The sequence below is a fragment of the Trachymyrmex cornetzi genome, unplaced genomic scaffold (assembly GCF_001594075.2).
Source record: "Trachymyrmex cornetzi isolate Tcor2-1 unplaced genomic scaffold, Tcor1.1 scaffold129, whole genome shotgun sequence".
Classification (NCBI taxonomy): domain Eukaryota; kingdom Metazoa; phylum Arthropoda; class Insecta; order Hymenoptera; family Formicidae; genus Trachymyrmex; species Trachymyrmex cornetzi.
The window spans coordinates 3,320,840-3,329,406 of NW_017295861.1; the positions used below are offsets into that span (position 1 = coordinate 3,320,840).

The following is an 8,567-nucleotide window of genomic DNA, read 5'->3' on the forward strand; positions in this document are numbered from 1 at the left end:
ATTAAATATATATTTATATGTTTTATTTTTATAGTTTTCGTTATTTCCTATCTGTTTTTAATATTTAAAAAAATAATTTATAATAATGTGAATGTACATATATTTTAATCTATAGCATATATATGATGTACTTTCTTTAAATTTTTTTTATTGTATAGTTTTAGTACATGTCTTCTTCCTACCCATTCTTGTTTTATAAATGTATAAAAATGTTTCAAGTATTGGAGTATTTATTTGGAATATGAAAATAACGTAATAATGAATAAACAAATAAACCAAATATTTAACAGGTCACAACATCGTCATTTATTTATATAAATTATACGTCAAAATATGCATAAAATGTACAGTTACATAAACATTTTTCACCCTACTGCACATATCCTAAATATATTTCTTCCTAAAGGATAAAGTCATTTTAAGATAAAAAAAAATAGGTATATCCCGAAGTGTACCGGCACACTTACACAAAATTTATTATTATTAATTATATATATATATATATAAATACTCTTTTTTATTATAATATTATGGTACTTATACTCTAAATTTCTTGAAATGAAATCTCATTCTAAGAGAGTGAAAATACCCATTCTTTGATAAATAATGAAAATGTTTCACTTGTTGAAAAAGAGTGACAATTACCCGGAAAAAAATGTTACATAAATGGACATAAAAATGAATATTTTATATATAATTATGTCAATTTTTTATATAATTATATATAATTTTATATAATTGCATATAATTATATTTGAATCATTTTTTCCGAGTATTACTCTTTATTAAGAAGTTTACAAAAAAATTGCAATCAATTATAACATATTTAAAAAAACATTTAAGATTAATAATAATATAAATGGATAAAATTTTGTACAAAATAGTTGGACATAGGTACATGTCTGGTCTTTTTTGGTACATTTACCTTAAATGTATTATTTATTAGAACAAGTACTAAACAAATCTTTGTGAAAAGTAATCTATACATATTACTCATATTCCATATAAATGTATATAATTATGCATAAAATATATCTCTACATTCGTCCTTTTTTTCTCTTTTATCTCTTCTTATACATATAAGCACTGTACTCTTCTGTGTATACACAATAAAGGAATAATAATAAAAAGAAAAATTAAAAATAATTAGCAGGATAATAAAAATTTGGCATTGTTTTTTTTAAATAAAAAAGTGAAGTTGCAACAAATGAGGAAAACTGTATATACGCAGGGTCTTCCGCAATTTTTGGCCAAGCGCTTTTGTATAGATAGAGCGGACTAAACTAATTATATACAATGTATACAATATAATTATATATATACAATAATTTATGCTATCGTATATGTAATTATACATCTTTGCTCAATAATTACGCCTGACTCCTGCATGCTACGGTTATTTATTATTTTATTCTACAGGTAGGTCATCACATATTTAGCTTTTATTAAATTTATAGTATTTTTTCTAGATTTCGATTTCGTCACGATATGTGGATTGACATATAAACGGATCATAAATGATGGAGACCGACGGAAACACATATTTTATGAAACGATTCCAATGCCATCATATGCAATGATTGTTATGGTTGGTTCATTAGATAAATCTGATTAGCAAGACAACATCTCTGTATAGACCGAAAACAAATATATTGAACGAAGTAAAACAGCTTTGGCAAGTATAAATGGAATGCTCGACGCTGCCGAAGCTTTATGCGGTCCCCGGCATAAAGAGAATTCTTAACCACCATATATAAAGGACTAGTGATCTACCGATTGAAAAGATAAGGTGGCTCCATCGTGTGCTTCCACTTGAGGAACAAATGTGTTTGTACATAAAAAGTAAATGGATGGTTCAATCCGCTTTGGAATTTGCCCGCGAATATTGTGCACCAACACTTACATGTTCAACATTTCCCGAATTGAACGAAGTGGAAGAAACGCGTCACTTGGCGATCTCAGGGTTTACTGAGTTTTAACAAATGTAAAATATATTATCAACTAATACCTATACTTTAAAAAAGATCGGTGTGGATTCGATACCAAGAAGTGCCTGTGTAATTCTCACTGTGTTAGTATTAATATTAACACTATCGTGATGCCATGAACATAATGCCATGGGTTATTGCAAAATGCTAAAAGACTTTTCTACTTTAGTTTAGTCCACTTTATCTAGGGTAACTGTCTCAATTACTGTGCCTGTCCCTATTAGTATGCTTTTGTATTTCGATAGGTCATAAAGAAAACTAGCACAAATAAATAAGAAAAAATTTTTTTATGTTAAGTTAAATTATTAATGCATACGATACCCAAGATAATATTTTATTTGTTGAGTATTAAAGTATTTTAAATATTTTTCGGAAGATATGTGAGGAATTTATGTAAATGTAGTAATACGTACCGCAAAATTTTAAGCTTGTCCCTATTAATGTGCCCTGTATTGGAGCTGAGAACGTTGTGTTATGAGTGTACTTTGAAATAAATATAATTGAAATAATGATTTATGTAGTATTAACTTAAACAATTAGCTTAAATTTATTACCTCTTTTAGTAGCTATATGTTAAAATGAGTAAAATGTGGATAGGCACACAAATTGGAGGCACATTAATAGGGTCATCGCCGCTTAGAGGACTTACTAATAGGAACATGTTTTCTATTTTTGTCAAAAGCATTATAAAGTATTAACATTTTTAAGATTAAAGAAATATAAGATTAAATTTTTAAGATTAAAGAAAGAGAAGTATACAGTTGAAAAACCGATATTGATTGCAAGCAGATAAAATAAAAGTTACAATATTTAATAATTAATTCAGTAATAAGCAAATTGGCTAAAAGGCACATTAATAGGAACAGTTCCCCTACACAAAAGGGCTTGGCAAAAAATTGTGGAACTCCCTGTATACGTGAAATTATATACAATATATACAATATAATTATATACAATAATTTATGCTATTGTATACGTAATTGTACATCAAATATTAATCGTAAATATAATAATTACGTAAAAATATAATTGCAATTTTTCTTAAGCGAAACAAGTATTTATAATGTTCTAATTATTATTTTCCAATTATTTTTTTTATATGAAGAGATTATATAACAGAAAGAAAACATGCACATGTGTAGATATATTTGATACACACAAACTGGGTTGTTCTACTTTTCAATAAACTTCAGCTCACTGTCTTACTCTCTTACTCTTTTATGCTCTTATTCTTTTACTCTTTTGTTTATCCAATAGGTAAGTTACCACATAGTTTATTTGAAGATGGTACAACCGGCCCATACTCGCATAATTATATATTTGCTTACTAAAAGAATTGTTTACCGTACAGTTACTAAAATATAACAAGCTCTACATAAAAAAACTTTAAGTATTAGTACACACTTACAATTAGTGTTCAAATATTTCGTTCCATCAATTTAGCAAATAATTCTTCGATTTTTTCTAGACTTAAACTGTCATCGTCTTGTTCTATATGCAGATTTTCTTCATTTAATACACATATATCCTTTAAATTCATTTTAAGAATGGATGCCACTTCCTCCATGGTTTCGGGAAGCATCTTGCATTTCTCTTTCACAATAGCAGTAAATCCTCAGATCGCCAAGTGACGCGTTTCTTCCACTTCGTTTAATTTGCGAAATATTGAACAGGTAAATGTTGGCGCACAATATTCGCGGGCAAATTCCAAAGCAGGTTGAACCATTTCCATCCATTTACTTCTTATCTACAAACATAGCAAAAGAAACCTAGGATATACGTATGCGTTATGCTGCGTAATTTCGGATTAATTTAAATATAGATAAACCAATAATATTTCACACATTTGCTCCTCAAGTGGAAGCACACAATGTAGCCACTTTATCTTTTCAATCTGTAGATCGCTAGTCCGTACACATTCATATATGGTGGTTAAGAATTCTCTTTTCTCAAGATTATACTGTATAAACTGAGTTTAGTCGACGAAGGTAAAAATTTGCTACCAATAAGTGGTTCTATCTGGACCCACTGTTTCGCTGACTTGGAACATTCACTATCCTCTAGAGACATGAGAATACATATGGGGATATGTATTATATATATCTCTTATGCGCAGTCCAATTATCCAATATAGAGTTTACTTCCTGGTAAATACATCAAATTTACATGTTAATTCAATGAAAAAAAGTTGCTAAAATTCTAGTTTGTTTACAAAATAAAGATGTTACCTCATGTTTGGAAACAAAAAATTCATACAGATGGTTCACCTAATCATTAGTGTTTATACTTTTGAAACAAAATTTTTTCGTATAACGTTTGAGATATAGTTCGAAAGTTAATGGTCTCCCTAAGGAAAGTTGTAAGTATTTCAAAAGCAAATATCCCATTTCGTCATGTACGTCATTTATTGTGATGAGTGTGGGCAAAACACCTCTTAAATCGGGTACTAGTTTCTAATGACCAAGACCATGAAACCATGTCTGTAATATTAGTACAATTTAAAGAAAAATGATGAAGTAGGAATGCAGATAAGTATATACATGTAGAAATATGAGAATGCGTGTATGTTACGTGCGAACTGTAAAGTATTTTTAATTCTGTAAATTTATAAAAGTATAAATTGTTGTTATTATCAATCAACATTTTGAATATACGTATTTATTTCGAAACTTTCTGTCTAAATGAAATATTATGAACAATTTATCTTTTCAAACATGTCCTTAAGGATTTTTCTTTCCAGAAAATGAATATTTCGTAAAGAAATAAATCTTCAGTACACATATAACGATATAAAATTTCTCTAGATATGAAGATACTAAAACTTTTATTTAACCACAAATGTTGGAAATTTTTACACGTAATTAAACCTCCCGCCCAGCTCTGAGCAACTCTTTGAGTAACCGTACTGCATATTGTAAAAAGATCTTCGTTAAGTAACATTGAAGACACAAATATCATAGAATGACACTGTAGTTCTATTTCTGGGACATTTGGTGGAAGCACACATATATTATACTCATCTACAATTATTATTTTTAATATATATTTATAAAACAATAAAACTAAAAGCAAAAGGATATCAATTCACAAAAATTATCATTATACGTATAACTTGATACAATTTAGTACACTTTAAAAAATATCGGATGAATTTAATACCATGTTATGTATGATTTTTATCGTGTTTGTATTAATATTAATATTTACATAGTATAGATTTATGTCCCTGATGGTAAGATCAACGCGCCATTATGACATGGTTTTATAACCCATGGCATCATGTTAGTGTTAATATTAATACTAACACAGTGAAAATTACATAGGCACCTCTTGGTATTGAATCCATACCGATTTTTTTTAAAGTATAAGTATTAGTTGATATTTCACATTTGTTACCTTTATACCGGGGACCGTATAAGCTTCGGCAGCTTCGAGCATTCCATTTATACGTGCCAAAGCTGTTTTGCTTCGTTCAATATATTTATTTTCGGTCCATAGAGCGATGTTGTCTTGCAAATCAGATTTAGATAATGAATCAACCACAACAATCATTGCATATGATGGCATTGGAATCGTTTCATAAAATATGTGTTTCCGTCGGTCTCCATCATTTATGATCCGTTTATATGTCAATCCACATATCGTGACGAAATCGAAATCTTTTGGTACCGAAATCTAGAAAAAAAAACTATGAAATTAATAAAAGCTAAATATGTGATATATGACCTATCTGTAGAATAAAATAATAAATAACCGTAGCATACAGGAGTCAGGCGTAATTGTTGAGCAAATAAGCCTTTTTTTATATCAAAAAATGAAACATTTATTAAAGTCATCAATTATAAATTGATTACTTTTTTGTTTTGAGCCTCAAATCATGAGTAAATACATATCTACATCTTAATTGAGAAGGCCGTGAAGGATCATGACGAGTTATTTTCAAAGTCAAAGTATTGCCCACAAGCGGTTAATCAACTGCACAGCAAGGACTTTATGATGTTCTGAGAATTATATCATTAAACGACGCGAATGGAAAATATCGAGAGGGTAACCACTTAATATAATCGTGGGACAGAGTTCTCGGAATCATTATAAAATTCATATACGAAATCTCTATGATAATCCGATGATTACATATGCAACCACGAGAAATCATTGTATAATATTAAATAAAATCGTATATTTTACCAAATGATTTCATATATATGTAGTGAAAAAAATTATTTGTAGTCAGGTGAAGCCATATGAAATTATGTAATTCGAACATTATTTCAAAACAAGTGGTTACCCCCTCAGAAAAGAACAATAATAAAAACTGGGAAAATCTTAAATGTCACGCAAAGAACTTAAAATTTTCTCAATAACGACGCTCATACCCTCTAGAGTTTATTCTTCACATCATTTACAATCGTCTGAAATATATATTCAGACGATATATGTTAAAGTATGTATAAAACGATTCCAAAAACATTCAGAGAATACCTGTAGCCTATTCTCATTGTTCACTGTCCTTCTTGTTCCGAATATCTCAGAAAAATTTATTCAACTTAATAATAAAGACATAAGAATTTCTTTTTATAGCGTTAATAAGTTACATGAATTCATCAAAGTCTATAAGGATCCTTGACTACATTTCTCAAGGAATAATATATTGAGTTGGCCGAAAAGTAATTGTATTTTTTTCTAATAATTGGCAATACATCTCTTGTAATGTAATTAGCTTCATTTTAAACGGCAATTTACTGTATATCCTAATAGGTTATTTTTCAAGCTTGTTTTAGAAAGAAACGTACACAATTTAATAACTGTCTATTTGGGATTAATTTTAAATATGAAAAAACAGAAAGAACATTTTCGTTATATTTTATGCTTGGTTTGTGCTTCGATTTTATTCGTAAAATCCTAAAATTCTGCCAGCAGACTGCAATTCTAATTGGTCTCGAAATCTGTATTCCATTGGCTGAAGATTTTAGGATTAAGACCGAAGCAAATCAAGCATTACTCTACTATTTCAGAAAAGAAAAAAACGCTATGCAAGCTCATAAAAAGTTATGTGATGTATATGATGAAGATGCTTAAAACTACGACAATGTTAGAATTGATTCGTAAAATTTCGGTTTGAAGATTTTGATGTTAAAGATGCAGCATGTTCAGGGAGACTAATCGAAGTTGATAACAATAAGATAGAGGCACTGATCGACTTGAATCTATGTTTAACAACACGAGAGGTAACTGTGAGTTTAAACATATCGAAATCGAGCGTAGAGAACCATTTATTCGTTTTTCATGAAATATTCGTCTTTCATTTACACAGAAAAAACGCAGTTAGTTTTTGGCCAACTCAATATCTTACATAATCTCCGTAAAAACTGCGATGCTGCATATGTTAGTCAAACAGTTAGATAATTAGGAACCAGTATATCTGAATATAAAAATCACATTCGTTGTACACGTGGTATCTTGCGATATTTATATTTATATTCTGTAAAATTACGTCTATAATACAACGGTAAGTGAATAATAAATTGACTCCCATCATTAGCACTATTTTTATTAATGAAGTATTCTAAATTTTGTCCTGATTTACAGTCTGTGACACTTATACTATTTTCAAAGATATCTAAAATCTAATTGTTCAATATAATATATTAATTACAAATAAGAAACTACGACACCTTACTCAATAAAATAAAAGGAAATTTTTACTAACTATTTGGTGATATCCAAGTTTTATCATTTCTATAAATAAAATTGCTTCACCGCGAAGGACTGTTCCATTAAAGTCGACGAATAAGTCTAAATGGGTATGAACTACCTTAGCAATATCTAATAATTAAAAGATCATAGAAATTAAAAAAATATTCAAATATTTATTTAGAATATATATATGTAATAAACATAAGTACATAAAAAACGTAATATACTGTAATTCAAAACGTTATATTGCGTATCTTTCGTATTATTTTTACATGGAGGGATATTAAAAATACTATATAATTTATACTTTATTCTTTTAAAGAGACACGCTCAATATTGCAAATCATAATACACTCAAATATTTAAAGAAATTAGGACCGAGATTTGTATAACAGCTTTTACCTTTCAAACATTCTACTAAAATTACTATTATCAGATGTCCCACATTTTATTTTCTTTCAAACAAAGATAAGAAGAGTATACTTTAAAAAGTATACTTTAAAGTATTATATTTTCATATATCTAATTATGTAATTAAAATACCTGGTATAGCGTATGAATACGGATCTACAGAAGACAAACCCATTTGAAATCTGTTGTGTTAGCCTTTCCAGGTGAATGTCGAAAACAGGTCTGTATCCTACTAAGTCAATTTCAAGAGCACAGCACTCCTTTGTTACCCTACCTTCTGTCCATGTTTATATACTTCTCCGTGTTTATTCTTTCGCTGGCGGAACACGCATATCAGCTGTGACTGAACACGCATATCAGCCGTGACTTTAATGTATTGAACACAATCGATAAACTAGAAGCCTATACCGGTCGAAGCTGGATCTTTAATGCTTAAATAATTCAATGTGAAATATACATATACTATATACA

The 8,567-nt window shown here is 28.9% G+C and overlaps 1 long non-coding RNA gene across 1 annotated transcript; it reads right to left on the reverse strand.

The window, feature by feature from the left end:
* Nucleotides 1-3,159: 3,159 nt before the first annotated feature.
* On the reverse strand, nucleotides 3,160-8,342 carry LOC108770585 (uncharacterized). The gene is made up of 6 exons (XR_001940601.1): nucleotides 8,229-8,342; nucleotides 5,385-5,663; nucleotides 4,217-4,468; nucleotides 3,992-4,132; nucleotides 3,397-3,735; nucleotides 3,160-3,315 (listed from the first exon to the last, which is right to left on the reverse strand). It is a non-coding gene; the product is annotated as an uncharacterized LOC108770585 (long non-coding RNA).
* Between the last annotated feature and the right edge of the window lie 225 nt (nucleotides 8,343-8,567).